At 35.0% G+C, this 19,187-nt stretch overlaps 1 protein-coding gene across 6 annotated transcripts in view; it reads right to left on the minus strand.

The window, feature by feature from the left end:
- LOC128991417 (TATA-binding protein-associated factor 2N-like) overlaps positions 1–15,677 on the minus strand; it is a 56,501-nt gene extending 40,824 nt beyond the window's left edge. For all 6 annotated transcript variants that reach the window (XM_054414274.1, XM_054414273.1, XM_054414276.1 and 3 more), the window contains exon 1: positions 15,576–15,677. The gene's annotated coding sequence lies outside the window, so the exon portion shown is untranslated. The remainder of the gene's footprint in view (positions 1–15,575) is intronic.
- Positions 15,678–19,187: the final 3,510 nt, after the last annotated feature.

Genomic DNA, 19,187 nt, shown 5'->3' on the forward strand with positions numbered 1-19,187 from the left:
AATTCCCAGTTGGTGGACACCCTGAAGGTAGGAATGTGCAATGAAATGCAAGATAACTTAAGATCGTTAGTTGTTCACTTTCATTGCGATTACATAAACTATCGAGGAATCATTGTTTCCTCAATGCTGTAGGTATTAAAAAGATTTGAGGAATTAACCAGAATCGGTCCATCCAACATTTTCAAGCTTGATTACAAAATTAATGGCTTATTCCCAGTTCAGTATGTAGGCCTACAATATCATACATGTATGTAACATGCTAATTTAATAAAAACTGTCACTTCATACAAGGTATTTTTTAGGTCAGATAATATTTTTTTTTAGTTAGGTTCCTAGAAGATGCATAACAAACTTGGCCTGTTACAATTTGATGCAACGAACTTCCAAATTATTCCTACAAGGACATTTTATTTTCTAAATACATTGAGCTAATATTCGGCAAGACTTTTAGCCTTTAAACTAATTGTTACCCTCGGGCTTCGCCCTGCTTGACTAATAAAACGATTGATTGGTTGTTAAGCTGAAATATACAAAACAGAATACAGTAATACAAACAAATAATCACGCCTGATTTTAACAAGGTAATAAATTGAAAGAATAACAAACAAAGTATAAAATTGATTGCCAAATTTGTACTGGACAAGAAAGCGGGCTAATAAAAACAAACATTTTAATAAGTACAGCTGAGGTATTTTTAACATTAGGTATATGGAAAGTTCCCTTTAGAAAGGAATTACGACCCTAAAGGGCAATTTATGGAATAATGGATAGTTTTGCGCAAGGTTTCTCATCATGACTAACATTTTAAGAATATGGTTTATGGGGAGGTGACTTTAAGTTTTCTCAAAAGTTCATGGGTAGGCTACTTTGGAATTTATACATGGATTAAAATATTAAAACTTAATATTATGAAAGCACAAAAAAAGCTCATCAGATCATTCACAATCAATCATAACAAATTCAGTTGTCCCTATCTACTAAATATGTGATTTGTCATCATTTGAGCTCTCATTAAATAGGGGGCCTACATGGAAATAAACGTGTGAATTGGACAAATATTTTTTCAAAATATTTGTATTTGCTTAAATAAAATGGCCATAAGTGCACTAAAAATTTATTTTATTTTGAATCTATTAAGTTATCATTTTCAGAATTCTCATTGAATTTCCAACAGTAATAGTACAGAGTCATTGAGGTGAAACAAGCCTTTATGCTGCAATGAAAAGTTTTAATTTGGGATTTTTGAGAAAAATGCAAAAACCTTTACACAAGTTTTTCTGCTCTAAACTGCACAATATAGTTAAATAAAACCCCTAAGAAACCTTTTCAGTAAATGACCTTTAAAATGATACCTATATAAAAATCTACCGTTTCTTTGCTTTTTCATTGTTAAATTAAAGACTTTCTTTTGAAAAACCGATAAAATCTATTGCTGGCTGTATTTTGTATGGCTGTGCGCGCGGCAAGTAAAATCTATATTAAAAAAAACTAATACATCTAGTACCTTACGACGTATTTTTCCTTAAGACGGCCAGCAATAGATTTTAGCGGGCGCGCGCACTTCTTATTGCTGCTTTTACCCCCCTTAAATTACTCCCCAGGTACATGACGTTGATACTGTCGTGTCCGTTAAAGTGTCCTTTATCTGTTGGCATCATCGGTAATATGGCTTGCGGACGTATTTTTCCGTAATACAGTCAGCAATAGATTTTATCGGGCGCGCGCCCAACTTATTGCTGCTTTTACCCCCCTTAAATTACTCACCAGGTACATGATGTTGATACTATCGTGTCCGTCAAAGTGTCCTCTATCTGTTGGCATCATCGTTAAATTGCTCGCGGACATATTTTTCCAAAATACAGCCGGCAATAGATTTTATCGGGCGCGCGCACTACTTATTGCTGGTTTTACCCCCCCCCCTAACTTACTTCCCAGGTACATGATGTTGATACTGTCGTGTCCGTTGAAGTGTCCTCTATCTGTTGGCATCATCGTCAATATTGCTCGTGGACGTATTTTTCCGCAATACGGTTGGCAATAGATTTTATCAGGCGTGCGCACTACTTATTGCTGAGTTTACCCCCCCTAACTTACTCCCCAGGTACATAACTTAATGTTGATACTGTCGTGTCCGGGTCATTCCATATGAAATCAACCAATGGTCTGGAACTTGAAATCACAGAATTCAATGATATTTTTTTTATAAGTTATACTATTAGAGAATATGAAAAATACCAGGTTTTAGATTTTTTTGACTTTTTGTTTTTGAGTTATAAATTTTTGAAAATCTAAAAATCGGCCGATTTTTAACGCGTTTGGAAATCTTTAAATACCTTTAACTACAAAACTGTTCAACTTAGATAGTTCAAACTTTCACCATTCTCTTTAGAATTTCAAGAGCTACAATTTGATATGTCACTTGACTATATTAGCTTGATAATAAAAATTTTCCAAAATCCAAAAAGTTTTTTTTTTTAAATCTTAAAATCGAAATGTTTAATTTTTTGGGGGAAAAAATATGTTTTTTGTATTTCTTATTAGAGTGCATGTGCAAAATTTCATTATGGTAATCCTATGGGATCATATTTAAAAAAATATATTACTGTGTACACAGGTATAAACAGGTATAATGAACACAAGTTTTTATTGACTATAGATGCATGACGTATCATAGTACTGTAATCTTACTAGTAAAATAAACTATAATAATGATACTAATAAAATAATAACTACATTGAATACATTTTACCAATCAGTAAGCTATAGGCCTATGCCTGCCATTGTATTTTGTAGCAAATGATTCATAAAAAAGTCATTGATATTTTTACCACCACATTATAATCATGAAATTAATTGTTATGTTCTTTGAATACAGTAATGTCTTTTTCATTTCAGGCTATCACTTTAAAATAACCAATTTAATGCTGTTTATTTATAAAATATTTACAATAATATTATATATTTAAGATGGTCATATTTCAGTGTTCAATTTATTTACAATAAAAAATATCATCATCTAGTATACTAATGTGATCACAAGCCACTGTCTTGAAACCAGGATGTAATGGTTTTATGCATATAGGCCTAATACTTGCTTCTTCTTTGATAATATTTGGGAAGCTTTGGACATCATCTTGTCGGCAGATAATTTGTATGTCCTACCAGTTGGCGTGGTTGGATTAACACTGCATTAATAAAGTTATGTGGCATTGTTAATACATCTGGTATTCTGGGATATGCAAAAGAAGGAGGTGGCCCATGAGGATGGAGAAATGGTATAACTTAGTAAGTTCTTTTTCAGAGTGATTTTTAGACAAAACACAAGCTATCCAACATTTTCTGTCATATGCACAAGCAACAAATCCATTTATTTCTTCAAATGGTACATCGTTAAAGCATCTGGAGCAACTTGTATGATCCGACTTTTCAGTATCATATAATATTTTTATGTCATATCAATGACTTTTTTATGAATCATTTGCTACAAAATACAATGGCAGGCATAGGCCTATAGCATACTGATTGGTAAAATGTATTCAATGTAGCCTAGTTATTATTTTATTAGTATCATTATTATAGTTTATTATAGGCCTACTGCACTATAATACAGATCTTCCTTTATAATTATGTATTTTTACAACAAATTTTTCTTTGCTCAAACCTATTAAGATTACAGTACTATGATACGTCATGCATCTATAGTCAATAAAAACTTGTGTTCATTTCACCTGTTTAACTACACAGTAATATTTTTTTAAATATGATCCCATAGGAGTACCATAATGAAATTTTGCACATGCACTCTAATAAGAAGTACAAAAAACATATTTTTTCCCCCAAAAAATTAAAAACATTTTGATTTTAAGATTTTTCAAAAAAACTTTTTTTGGATTTAGGAAAATTTTTATTACTAAGCTAATATAGTCAAGTGACATATCAAATTGTAGCTCTTGAAATTCTAAAGAGAATGGTGAAAGTTTGAACTATCTAAGTTGAATAGTTTTATAGTTAGAGGTATTTAGAGATTTCCAAACGCGTCAAAAATCGGCCGATTTTTAGATTTTCTGAGTGAAAATTTATAACTCAGAAACAAAAAGTAAAAAAAATCTAAAATTTTGTATTTTCTATTACTTTGAGGTATAGAACAAAATTACAAAATATTACCCATTTTGAAAACCTTAAGTTCTAAAATTATTTTTTTATTGGTTGATTTGACATGGAATGTCCGTTAAAGTGTCCCACTATATCTGTTGCCATTATCGGTAATAAGTTTCGTGGCCGTAAGTTATTTTTCCGCAAAACGGCCAGCAATAGATTTTACCGGGCGCGTGCACTAGTTATTGCCAAGTTATTGTCAGGTTCACACAAGTTACAGGGTTGGTACTGATTTTGGAAAATGAAATTCCCTGACTTTTCCAGACTGATATTATACTTTTTCCAGGTATACCGTAAGACGATATCGAATAGTCAGAATCAAGAATTACTTATTAGAAAAAATATAGGCCTAAATAGTTTACCTACTCATAAAACCAATAAGAAAAGAATTAAACATCTTGAATCTGGAAAATTAAGAGTATCAACTAACTTAACCTCACACTTTATGTTCTACTTGGCCTTGACTTGACACTAGCAGATAGACGATACGGTGCTTCTGATACTGATATATATTGATATTTTGCTTACGATGTCATCGGCTTATATTGGAAGAAACATGTGATAGCCTATTGGAAAAATAACTACCATGCTTGTACCAGAGACAAAAAGTAGTACCAAACTAAACTATTCAATGTTTCAACTAACAGAACAGAATAAATTTTTTTTTATAAACTCCTACAAGTGCAGTTTTTTTTAGTTTATTAAAGGTTGAATCAGTATTGGTATAAATTCAATGAGGAATTGTATTCAGTATCGGATTGAAATCGAAACAATGAATGTAGGCCTATCCTTCCGTGCATCGCGGTACTAGCCGTGTTTCCATATGTGGGATTATTATCCCGAAAACAGGATTTTTAGAGCATGAGCGGGATTTGAAGAGGATGTGGGATAAAACAGGTGTTTTGGCTATGACGTCTGTTTTTATTTACTATGCTTTATTTTAGTGAAAAACTAACCCCAATCGAAAATATTACCTTAACCCTCCGAATGTCCATAGTTTAGGCCTTAATGTCCGCCTATTTTTGGCGCATTTGCAAGGTTTTATTAAAACGGATCTGAAAACAATGTTAATTCTACTGTTCTATATACCATTTTGTTTGGAAAATCATGGGCTTCAATATCATACATAAAACCTAAGGAATATTTGTTTAAAAAAAATTTGTTTAGGTAAAAATAAAAATTATTTTGGAAAAATTGAAAAAAAAAAATAATAAGTTCGCGCTCAATGAAATTGTATAAATTATAGGCCTATAAATATTTGAAAATAGCCACTTTGTTCTGAATTTTATGAGGATTACAAATATATAATAATATAAGGAAGTAGATTTGCAAATAAATAAGTTATGGGCAAAAAACAGATTTCAGTACATAGCGTTTAGCTAAGAATGCATCTAGCCTAACCATAGCTAGGAATCTGGCTGATAATTTACATCAATATCACTACCTACTTCTTCAGGATCATCAACCAGCCCTTCAAACTCACTTAAATCTTCTTACAGGGTGTCTACTACATTCTGGATAAAAAATTCATGGACAATTCCCGTACATTTAACCCTCCCAGTGTTACTTGACGAAAATTCGACAAGCAGCACACTTTGTGTAGTGTTACTTGTCGATTTTTCGACACGCAGACATCGTTTACGGCGAAGGCTCTATGACTGACTGAATCGGATTGAACTGGATCGAGTTAGGTATCGTTCTTTCCGTAATATTCTAAGCTTTCTCCAGAGGTCTGTCTCTAAGCGCTATTCATTTTAGTTCCGAAAATATTGTAGCAGACAGCTGACGTGCGTGTATTTGTAAACAGCTAGGTTCCCCCGGACCGATGACTGATGTGTTTTATTACGTTTATCATTGTTTTAGTGTTAAAAATCAAAAGTAGTGATATACGTGGTGCATTATAAGAAGATTTAAGTGGTTTTGAAGTGCTGGTTGATGATCCTGAAGAAGTAGGTAGTGATATTGATGTAAATTATCAGCCAGATTCCTAGCTATGGTTAGGCTATGCATTCTTAGCTAAACGCTATGTACTGAAATCAGTTTTTTGCCCATAACTTATTTATTTGCAAATCTACTTCCTTATATTATTATATATTTGTAATCCTCATAAAATTTAGAACAAAGTGGCTATTTTCAAATATTTATAGGCCTATAATTTATACAATTTCATTGAGCGCGAACTTATTTTTTTTTTGAAAATTTTTGAAATTATATTTTTTTTACCTAAAAATTTTTTTTTTTTTAAATGTTCCTTATGTTTTATATATAATATTGAAGCCCATGATTTTCCAAACAAAATGGTATATAGAACATTAGAATTAACATTGTTTTAAGCTTCTCAGATCCGTTTTAATAAAACCTTGAAAATGCGCCAAAAATAGGTGGACATTAAGGCCTAAACTATGGACACTTGGAGGGTTAAGGACCTTTGTCGGTGTGATTACAGAATAATATTCCTGATTTGTCAAACTGTATTAATCTTGTTCTTCATTGTAGTTGTTCCAGAGAGAAAAGTAAATAATAATAGACAAGAATTAAATTTCAAAATTGAAACTTATTGAAAGTAAACAAACATATACTTTAGGTACAGCTTTTATAGTGTAACAGAAAAACGCAATCATTGTCTCCTGCAATAGCGACAAAATCCTAAATATCTCAATCGGTCACGGAAACATCATAACATCTTATCCGATCCAGGCGGATTAATTTGGCATTATTCGCCCTGGCACAACGTTAGGTTCTCGACTACTTTTGAAAAAAAAAAAATCTTTAATGCATAATGAATATATTGTAACTCGGTTCTAGGCACAAAATCGGTATAGTAAGCGGCTACCAGTAAGCACAAAGTAAGATTATTGTCTTTTCATCTGCAAAGTTAACATCGACACATAGCAATCATTAGTTTATCTTAGGCTCAATTACATTTTCTTAGTACATTTTACAGCACTTTCAAAGAATCAAAATACCCAGGCCTAGGCCTAATTATTTAGGAGGGCCTATATAAACTGAGTAACAAACAATGAGGTTATAATATCAGCAAAGTCACTACAATATCATCATTCTAGTTCATAAGATTTAAATTGCTTAAAGCATACAACGCAATAAATAAATATGGGAAATAAAAAAAATTGAAACCTGACCGCCAATAATGTACAAAGATACAGAAAATGCAATGACATAATTTGAAACCAAGTAGACCTACGTAGTGATAAAAATTTAATGCAAACAACAATGCTTTTGGTTTTGTCAATTGAAAGATAAAATATCCATAAAAAAGGTTTAACTTACAAAATAAGACTGTAGATTAGTTACATGTTTTATATGAAACCATAAACAGTTTTATGGCACAAAGCAATGGCCAGCGGCAAATTGAAGTACAAGTAAGAAGTGAAATTTAACAGCCATTATAAAATTATTATTTCCATGATAAAATATGTTTGGGATGTAATAATGATTACCCTAGTAATAAATAAATATGTTGTAAAGGAATAAAAGTGATAAAACTTTTATGAGCTAAGAACAGTTCTTGGAAGTACTTGACTTGACACTTGATTGTCATGATAAAATATTAATGGGTTTGAGACTGATAATGGGGTTTTTATTGCATAATTACTCTAGTAATAAATTATGAAAATGTAAACAAACATCTGATAAACCTTTTATGTGCTCCTAACCAACTAAGGTAAACCTACCAATCGTCGGAAGCCTACCAAACATCGGAAGCGGCGATTTTAAACTAAAATAATAAGCGTCTGAGTAAAAAAAAAGCAAAACAAAATCCAACAACGTATTCTGTGGTATTTGGTTTTTGAAAACATACTCTTTGTCATACGTCACTGAAAAACGTCGTAATTTAGTTGGCCGTGGTTGATCGGCAAGTTGACAGTTTGGCGGGAGTTGACGTCTGTGCTAGCGCTTGAACTAAGGATTCAGGTAAGTTCGATAAGGGTTAGAATAATTTTAATTAAGTATATTAGTGTCACAAATGTTTTATAGGCTAAATAGATATATAATCTTGACTTTAGACTATAATAAGAGTGTTTTTTAACGTACTTAAATAATTTATAAGGCTTCCGAACTTAGGAAGCTTAAAATATACGTTTTGCCAAATATCGGAAGCGGTGTCCGGACTTAGGACTAACGGCCGTCCTAATTTCGGAATATGTGTTCAGAAGGCCTTTTTATTTAAATTTGTGACTTTTCTTGAGAAAACAAACCTATTAATCACTATTTCATGATTTTGTATGAAATTACCCTTTGAAATTTACGCAAAACAACCCATGATTAAGATGTTATACACTGTAAAATCCTTGTAACAAATTGACGATCATGGACGGCCTATGACTTAACTATGCGTTTTTATGGACTTTTTATTAAATTTTGAGGTCATTCTTTAAAGAAAAAATCATAATAATAACTTTTTATTATTATATAATAAAATTCCCAGTTAGAATTTCCGCATAAAACCCATAATTAAGTTGTTTTAAACTGTAAATTCTCCAAACAATGTTGGCGGTTTTTGTACGGCCGAGGTCCGGACTATTTGTTTTGATGGTCTTTTTAGTTAAATTTGTCGTAATTTTATAAGGAAACAAACATATTACCGTTAATCACATTCTGTGATTTTTTTATTAATTAGCAATTAGAATTTACGCATAAACCCTATAATTAAGTTGTTATGGTGTTGAAAACAATTACGACGATTTTGCGTGGCATGAGTTCGGACTGTGTGTTCTGATGGTAATTTTTATCTAATTTTGTCGATATTTTTAAAGGAAACAAACATTTCAACCGTTATAAATAAAATTTTATGATCTTGGATGAAACCGCTATATCAAATTTGCTAAAAAAATCATAATTAAGTAAGTTGCCACTACACAAAAACAGGGCCTTACGCCGGCCTATTCGATATAATTGTGGATGTTCCAACCTATGCATACATTCTGTGACATTTTGTTTCTTTTTGTCCCTTTTGGCTTATAGCTTTTTGCAGTATTTCGTTTGTTTTTCAGCATCATGCCAGCACCAAACCGACCGCACGTGCGACGTCGCTACACACAAGATGAATTAAACGTAGCTTTGGACGCAGTTAAGCAGGGGATGAGCATCTTTGCAGCTGCTAAGCAGTTTGGCATCCCCAAAAGCACCCTGCATGATAAAATAAGGGGCAGAACCAAAGAGGAGGCCATCATTGGCAGGCCCTCTGTGCTAACTCCTGATGAAGAGGAGGCAATAGTACAGTGGGTCCTCCAGATCGGAAAGATGGGGTTCCCACTAACGAAAGAACAACTCATTGAAAGCGTGGCTCGTATCATAAGTGAGACCAACCGGGAAAACCCCTTCACAAATAATATTCCTGGGGACAAATGGTACGGGTTGTTCCTGAAGAGACACCCGACCATTACCGAAAGAGTGGCACAGGGCCTAACAACAGCCAGGGCTAATGTTTCAGAGGATAAAATCCGACAATGGTTCCGAGAGGTTAGGGAGTATTTTGAAGGCAAAAACCTCATCAGTATTTTTGAAAATCCAGGAAGGATATTTAATGCAGATGAGACGGCCTTCTTTCTATGTCCCAAAGGCAGGACAGTTCTTGCCAAGAAAGGGGAGAAGGCTGTCTTCACTGTCTCTGGAAACGATGAAAAGGAATGCATCACCGTACTCATGACTGGAAACGCAGCTGGGGACCTGGCTCCACCGATGGTGGTCTACTCGTATGAGAGAATTCCTGCGGTGATCGGCCACACCTTTCCAGACGAGTGGGCCATATCGAAGAGCGAGAGTGGGTGGATGACCTGTGCTACCTTCTATGAATACATAACAAACGTGTTCCACCCGTGGCTAGTAAAATCAGACATACCTCTCCCGGTCGTCCTCTTCATTAATGGCCACAGCTCTCACCTCAGTCTGCATCTTTCCAACTTTTGCAGCAACAACGGCATCGAGGTTGTGGCGCTCTATCCGAACTCCACCCATCTTCTACAACCGATGGATGTTTCGGTTTTTCGGCCACTGAAAGCGGGGTGGAAAAAAGGAGTGGATGGATTCAGATTCCAGCAAAATGGTCGAAAGATGAAGAAAGAAGACTTTGCACCACTGTTGAAGACAGTCATCGAAAAGTGTCTGTCCAAGAAGACTATCCAAAGTGGTTTTGAAGCAACTGGACTGAAGACCCTTGACCCAGACTGCGTCCACTTCCAAAACTTGACTAAACGACCGGAAAAGAAACAAAATATCGAATTCCTCCATGGTCGACGACGAGACCTTAGGAACTGTTTGCAGTACATAGAAACAAAGATCGGGTTGGAAAAAATCCGAAAAATCCTCCGAGACGAATCCCTTCATGCGCTGTGGCAAGGGGTTAAAGGAGACGTAGCAGCCATCGAGGAAGAAATCTCCAGACAACATCCCCGACGTAAGAACGAAGCGGTTCCTCCGGCTCTCCCAGGGTCTCCAAGATCGTCGACCATTGATGATCCACTTCCGCTGGATGAGGTAATAAACTGCTCTTACTTTCCACGCTATAAAATTTGTCGAACAGATAATTAAAAAGCTTTATGTCCAAAATAAGTTATTTTACATTGAAATAAATGTATTAATAAATTATCTTACTGTACCAAACCTGTACAGAATAACTAATTTGACCATTCATGCGAGAGGGAATTTTCTAAAACACCATCTGGTCTAAATTTGAGATAATACATTTTTCCTTTCTTTCTAACTTGTTATTGTTTTTACTTCATTATACATAATGTATTTTTGATTTTTACAAAACCCAAAAACAATCTGATACTTAAGTTATAACAAATATTTGATTTCGTTCTTGAAGAAGGCTTAAGTTGAAATATATGAATTGTTTTGTTGTTGTGATAGGCTAATAGTTTATCTGTTATACTAAGTTAATCATTAAGTGTGAAATATATCGCAAATGTAAGATCCAAGAATTATAGTCTGCATGCATAGAACTAATAATTCTATATGCAGTTTTATTTATTTTCAGCTGGAACGAGAACTCCCAGGAGAAGACAATGTGATGGTGGCAGGCACGAATATTGAGGAATCATTTTCGTTTGATGAGGTAATAAGTTATTATTACTTCCCAAACTTTTAAGTTGAGGGCTTTAAATGTTTTGATGGTAGATATTTAAAAGTTCGTTTGCCCCTAAAAAGTTATTTTGCATTAAAATGAAATGCAAGTACAGAGTACCTAACTAAATAACCCATTAAAGCTGAGTACCTAATACCCCCACTGTAAGTTCCCAAACATGTGCATAATAGTCTGCATTCGTTAAAATATTCTATAGGTACCTAAGATATGCCTTTTATTTATTTTCAGCTGGAACGAGAAGTCAATGAAGAAAGGAATGTAGTGGTGGCAGAGGTGACTGAAGAAGGGGAAATAGTTGAAATTGACCCGTCATTCTTCAACTTTGAAATCGACGACTGTGTGATGGAAATCAACCAAAACAACACCACGTTCGTTACTTCCCCTGTTCAGAAGACCCAAGAGAGTTCTGTGGCTGCTTCTAACGCCGCTTCATCCTCAGCTTCGCCATCTCTTTCTCCTGCCCCTTCATCATCCGCTGTGCTTCGTCCTTCAAACACTCCTACTGCTGGAAGTAATACACCATCAAATCCTCCCCAAGAACCCTCCACCTCTCAATCAGGCAATTCAAACCTAATGACAACTCTTCCATCTCCTTCAACATTTAGTCCCAGCCAATTGTTTCCTCTCACTCCTACCATAGAATCAAATATCCCAATCCCTAGTCCAAATCTTCCTTCGCCATTTAAAAGATGTTTGATTTTCCCGACCCCACCTAGTGGACAAAAAAAAAGGAAAAGTGGGGATGTTATGCCCTGTACCATCTCTGGCATAGGCTTTAAGGAGTACATGCAAAAACGAGAAGATCAGAAAGCGGAAAAGGAAAGGGAAAAAGAACTGAGAAGACTAGCCAGGGAAGAGAAGAAGAAAGGCGTGAAGAAAAGATTGAGTTTGGACCAAGGGAGGGAAGCAGAAGATGACGAGGACTTGGACGAGGACGACCCTAAGAGCCCTGAAGGGATAACTGAAGATGATCTGAAGGAGCTCAATATTAACTCCTGGGTTGTCGTCCCATAAGATATTGACGGCAAACAAGAGTTTTGCCCCGGGCAAATTAAACGCATTCAGGACGATTCCCTTTGCGTCAAGTTTCTGGAGAGAAGGGGAAACAAATATGCGTGGCCAGAAAATGATGATATTGACGAAAACGTTCACACATCTGAGATCGTCCAAATACTTTCTGCACCACGCGTTGAAAGAAGGGGGTTTTTCTCTTTCCGAGAAAAAGTCATGAATAATTGATCCGCTGACACCCTTTTCCATCTCTTGCAACCACCTCTCCTATTCCACCTTTTTCTTTCTCACTGTATATATAATAAGTATAATGTATCTAATGTAAATATGTATTTAATGTGAATAATGTATCTAATGTGAATATTGCATGGTATTTTTGCATGACTGTAAATTAATATCTGTTTTAATTTAACTCAGTTTCAGTAGATTAGTGTATATTTCAGTTTTTAACCAGCAAGTACCTATTTAATTTGTCAATCCCAGATTTGTGTAACTTACCTTTTTACATATTTTTTCTGTCATGTAAATATCTTATCAGTGTTTTGTATATAACTTCTTGCATAACTGTAATTTAAATTATGCCGTCTATTTTTGTCATTTTGTACATACTTCATAATGTACATATTTCTTCCATGTAAATTACTTATCAGGGTTTTGTATAAATTTCTTGCATTGCTGTCATTTCTGCACGTTATGTCTCGCTTCTTGCCGAAATATTGCATGTGAATTTAAGCTATTAAATACTAAGTTAAATTGATTTACAAACATCTCTCTCGTTTCTTTAAAAATTCTTCTCCTTATATAAGTTAAGTGTAGGCTTAGGTGTGAACAACTTAACTCAGACCTTAGTCATTAAGTTTTAGAGCAGTTATTTTAATCTTATATTTGCAAACCAAAGTTATTAAGACTACACCAAATTTTCAGTAGGCTTAATCATTCTCAAAGTGAAAAATTATAAATCTATAAGTTACTGTAATCTTGTTTAAGCCTACTCTGAAGGAAAAAGCTTATCCACACAGTATAAAAAAAGGAAAGTAAGTAAAGGGAGGTAAGTCGGTAAGTAAAAAAAATATACAGCAAGTTCTATTTATTTTCATACAACGTTATGATGTGTACGAATGGTAATCAAACACAACAACCTTAAATAGAGCACAAAACAAGTTTAAAGTTACTTAACAACATTTTCAAGGAATGACTTCATATATACATTCCACCATATATATATATCCCAGCTATATTAGTGCATTCCATTCGTCATTCGTGGGAATGCAAAGATGCAAACATTCCACCTGGTCCCAGCTTAGGCTGCATACCATGCCTAGTCATTGGTTGGAATGCAATGATGCAAACATTCCACCTGATCCCAGCTTATGGTGCATGGCATTCCTTAATGTAGTGTTGTGCAATGACCTCACTCTGGCGATATTCTATTCTAAGACTGTGTAAGTGTAATGTGTCCTTTGTGTTTGCATATGGTTTCGGTATTAAGTTTTTCGTTCTCCTATGACGTCATAGTATTCAACGAGATGTAAACCTTTGATATCTCCCCTTTTCCAAACACTTCCGATGTTGGGCAGACGAATTCCGATGTTAGAGCATCAGCCTTCCGAAGTTAGGCATTTAGGCCGTTCATGTAGCGTGATTAGATTTTACGTATTTAAAATCATATTCACAAGTGTTTTATGACATAACCGTTTTTATTTGTTGTAAAATCGATCAAGGATCGAGGTTATATATTTGGATGTTAGAAATAGGCATTATTTAAGCTTCCAAAAGTGTTTGAACCTTACATAACCCTTAAGCTTCCGGTATTTGGTAGGTTTACCTTAGCGATTGATAAAATTATGGCCCAATAAAAATTTAAGGACATAGTCTGGCATTTAAGGACAATTCCCATACATTTCATGGCCAGTAAAAAATTAAGTACAATTCCCGGATTTCCCGGTTGGTAGACACCCTGTCTTATAATGCACCACGTATATCACTACTTTTGATTTTTAACACTAAAACAATGATAAACATAATAAAACACATCAGTCATCGGTCCGAGGTTAAATAACCTGTTTACAAATACGCACGTCAGCTGTCTGCTACAATTACGATCGGCTCGGAGAACATAAAGCGCTTAGAGACAGACCTCTGGAGAAAGCTTAGAATATAATGAAAAGAACGATACCAAACTCGATCCAGTTCAATCCGATTTTGTCAGTCATAGAGCCTTCGCAGTAAACAGTGTTTGTGAGTCGCTGCAGCGACGCATGACACTCGGAGGGTTAACAAAATATAATAGCAATGTTAAAACAACTATTTAAACAAAATATAATAGCAATGTTAAAACAACTATTTAAACACAATATGTCCAATTTAACACTCAGAATTTAACATAAAAAATCTTAAGGGATTAAACGGGATTTCTTAAACCAGTGACCGGGATTATAATCGTTTGGTCGTGTAGAAACACTGGGAGATTCAACTAAAGCCAGTAATCAGAGGGTGATGATAGAATGTCTGTCGATGTTTTTTATATCAATGGTAGGTTCCCGATGTTATTGTTACATCGATGTTTTTGACAAAGTATTGAGACGTAGATGGAAAATGTAGCATATCTGTAAAAAATGTACTTAGTCTTTCAAGAGAAATTCCAGATTTTTTTCAAAATTTCCTGACTTTTCCAGACCAACAAAATTCCCTGACATTTCCAGGTTTTCCCTGCCCGTACCAACCCTGAAGTTAATTAGGAATCTCTCCGACAAAAACTGATTGCATTTTTGGATTCAGCGTGAAAAATACTGTAGTAACTTAAGTAGACATAATATAAAAATTACATAAGTTAATATCCCAGTGTCGGTACGGTAAATATTTGAAATTTCATTTATTGAGGCCTAATTTATGTAGGCCTAAGGCCATTTATGAAGGCCTATGAGGCCTCAGCAGAGTAAGTTAACGTGGAATTTATCAAGTTAACCTAACCACATGGTGGACAAACTAGGCTACCTAGCCTAGTTCTAGATTGATGGGCTCTATTAAATATCCAAAAAGCTACACACATTAAGCAAACCCTCGGTTACTTTGAGACGAACTCCGTTGTGTTTAACAATGGTAAGGCCATAATGTGACCGCCATGCTCAAGTCGTAGACTAAGGAACGTAGCCTCAGTAAGCTTAGCCTGTGTGAGGTAGATAGGCTATTCTAGGATTTAACTGAAAACACTTGCTATACCTAATAAATTCAGGATGAAACTGTGTATTCACAACAGTAGATAAAATGTAAAATAAACATCGAATTGGCTAGTATTACTCACCCTAGACGTTAATCGGTTCCAGCACCACACAACGAGAGCACAGCTTCTGCCAAAATGGCCGAATTTGCCTAGAACAGAAAGCCACATTGCAAAGGATGCCGGTATTGCCGGTTGCCGGAAAATATGAAATGCAGTACTGCCACACGGGTGTAAAAGGAAAAGAAAAATTTCCAAACTTACAAATATAATATCTTTAATACTAGGTTGTCTGCTCGCAATATTGAGCCTGAGCGGGACACGCATATTAACTAACCATGAATTGATTGTCGGATCTAAAATCTAAAAATCCATCTAGGACCTTTTGATCGAATATACTCTTCTGTATGTTTAATCTACGGTATTACGTCAGTAATACCATTAGAGATATATAATCAATGGTAATACTGTACTGTACCACTAAGCTATAACCATAGATTAAACATACTCCTAAACATACTCCCTTAGTAGATTCCCCGCCGGCATGTTATAAGGTGAGGACGGCTAAAACGGGGCAAACTTCAGTGCGCTCTATCCGGGATTTCTAGTACTAGCGCTCTAGGCGGCATCAGTGCAATGGCGCAACCTCGTGGCGATGAGAGGAACAACGCAACGACAGCATTCGTCTGCGAGAATGGCCCAAGCCAGAGCCCAACACACGGTCGGCGCCGTTGTTGCCGTACAGCTAATCAGCCAGCACAGCGAAGCACTAGCAGCTAATCCCTTACATTTTACAATCATACGCGAATATAGTTTTTCTGTTATTTTATACGAAGTACAAAAGAAGCTCATAGTCATGGAATAAAAGGTGTATAGTGTAGGCCTACTATAAATAACCGATCATTCATTCATTAGTCATTACCAACGAATCATTTTTAAATAAATAATAAAAAATAAACCCTTATTTCCTACATAATTCATACTTTTCCCAAATTACATGTTTTTCTTTTAATTTTGTCGGGCGGAGATGAAATCCTCATGGACACTCAAAAATCCGTATTCGAGAGTAGTGTACGACTGTTACTGGCAAAAAACTTCGCAAAGTTTTGTTTAAAATAAATGAAGTAATGTCTGTGATTTGAGAATTTAATTTTGAAACTCTTTATGAACTGGAAATACAATTAATTATTATTTGTATTAGAAAGTAATTGCGAAACATTAGGTAAGTATTTATAAACAATTTAAATTTAAGGATCCAAAGGAAATAATTATGAAATGTTTAACTCGTCAATGTATTTAATTTGACGTTTTGTATTTAAACACTTGACTCTAATGTTTACATAATAACATTGTAATACTCGCGATTACTAGGTGGTAATACTATGTTTTAATAACACTAGTGTCCCTGTTGCTCGAATTCGAGCAATTGCTAAGTATTACGTTATTTTAAAACGAATAACAGTCATAATTTCTGATGACTTAAAAAGATTTGACTCAAAGATTATGGAAATACTCAAGATGTACACAACAGATTATGTAATTTTATCTAGGCTCTCTCGCTTTTCCATTGTAATATTTACGCCAACCCAAATTCAAATAGTAAATATTTCATTTAAACCAAGTCAGTAAATGTTTGTAGCAAACTTATTGACTGTTTGCAATTAACATGTGTTCTTCTTCTCACTTTTAATTTCTGTCAACAGCTGGAGTTTTATAAAAATTTTTGTTTCCCATGTTAATCTTATGGAGGAATACAAAACTTTAAAGGGCCCCAGGGTCTCACTCTCTAATTATTTCCATAAAAATAAAGTTTCCTGCACAACTTCACGTTACGCTCTTTCCAACGACACCAAAAACATGTCAATCGGTTCAGTAGTTTCGGAGGAGTAATTGTCACAAAAAACCTGCTTGCGTATTAAATAAAACGAGAGGTCGTCCAGTGGTCGAAACTCGACCAAAAATATGTAATGTACTCACTTATCTATTTTCACCCCACACTGTAAATAAAACATGTGATTGGAGTTTCCTCCATTTGTTTTGATTTTCTGTTTATATTTTGTTGTTATTTCGTAACCAGCATAGCAACGCATAAGATCCATGTTAATTTTTTCAAATTTTTAAACTCATTTTTTGTGCTTATCTTTGAGCCTATTTAAATTTATAAAGGGATTCTGCACACCTACAGGAAAATAGCTTTCCAACGGTATGCGTAGATTTTCCCTACGATTCACACGAGCTGAGAAAAAAGGTTTTAAAGAAACATGCTTGCCTATTAATATATAGATAGATAAGTATAAGTATAGATTAATCATCGTACAGCATTTTAGGTTACTTAATCTACTTACACCCAAACAACCTAATCACAGCAATATTTATATCATGCATCCTAACATAACCATATATAACATAACCAACAATTAAAAACGAATTGTTTACATTTAAACAATTTTCACTACAATTAAACTAAAAAATGTAAGTATAATTTTTCGTACATTAAATTTCGTCAATACCATTGATGACATTTATTAAGTTTTCGTAGAGTGCATTGTATAATGAACTTATTTAAAGCACTTGTGTTTTGTTTTTTAGTGCCTTCGACCTTTGTTTAGCCATTACCAGCAATTTTGCGGCTTATCCATGTCGCATCCGAACCTGGATGCGAGCGAAGGAGGATCAGGTGCTCGAAATAATTAACACATTTTACGTTAAGGCCAGGCGCACACAGGCGATTTTGAGTCGCGCAACAGTTGCCCGACTAAAATGTTCAACATTGTTTTAAATTGGAGTGCGCACACGAAGGAAACAGTCTGGGGACAGTCGCGCAACTGTTGCAACCGATGTTCCCGGACCCCAGAGTCATAAATTTTAATCTAAGGAGTAAGGAACAATCTTCAGATGAAAAATATTTCAAAAGTTAATCGAGTTATTTAAGAGGACTAAAACGTCTACAAGCGCTTCTCGTGGCGCTGTTCAATGGCGCAACATATCTACTGGCCCGAGTTGAGATTTCTGAGCTGAGGCAGAGCGCATCCTTAACAGTACCGTGTTTTTGAACATAAAAACACGGATGCTTTTCTTTAAAACGGCATCAAAACTGAACTCCGCTAGTGTCAGAAGTCCATAGTGGCTTCATCAAGTCCCTCCTGCAGTCCGCGCAATTAAACAGCCTCAAGCAGGTTCGGTTTAAAGTAGGTGTACGGTTTTGTAATATAATATTGTAAGGCAATGCTTAGAGTGTTAATAAAATAAGTTGTTTGTCAATTTTTAAATTGAAATAATAAAAAAACAACTGCAATGCAAAACTAAATGTAAAAAATAATCGAATTAAGAATAGTATTCTTCACCTGGTCCGCGGTGACGGTGGTGAGTGGGTGCGTACACTATAGTGTGACCTTGGGTTAGCCCAGTCCTTTGAAGTGAACGCGTGCCGCCTGATGCTGCCCTTCCAACCCCGCCACCATGTGACGTTGCATCGGAAGCTACCGCCAGACACTGCCATTGTTAACACGTGCATTTACACTCACTGTTTTCTTTAGTTTATAATGTTTTTTACATAGAAATATTGTACTAAATTTCATAAAAATCGGACCATTTTTGCTCGAGTTATCGCGCTAACGGACACATATATATATATATATATATATATATATATATACGCGATTTGCGCGATGAATTTCAACGGATGGTGTTTTACGG

Source organism: Macrosteles quadrilineatus, unplaced genomic scaffold, assembly GCF_028750875.1.
Source record: "Macrosteles quadrilineatus isolate MER2022 unplaced genomic scaffold, UCM_ALF_1.0 Scaffold_4__1_contigs__length_99947679, whole genome shotgun sequence".
NCBI lineage: Eukaryota > Metazoa > Arthropoda > Insecta > Hemiptera > Cicadellidae > Macrosteles > Macrosteles quadrilineatus.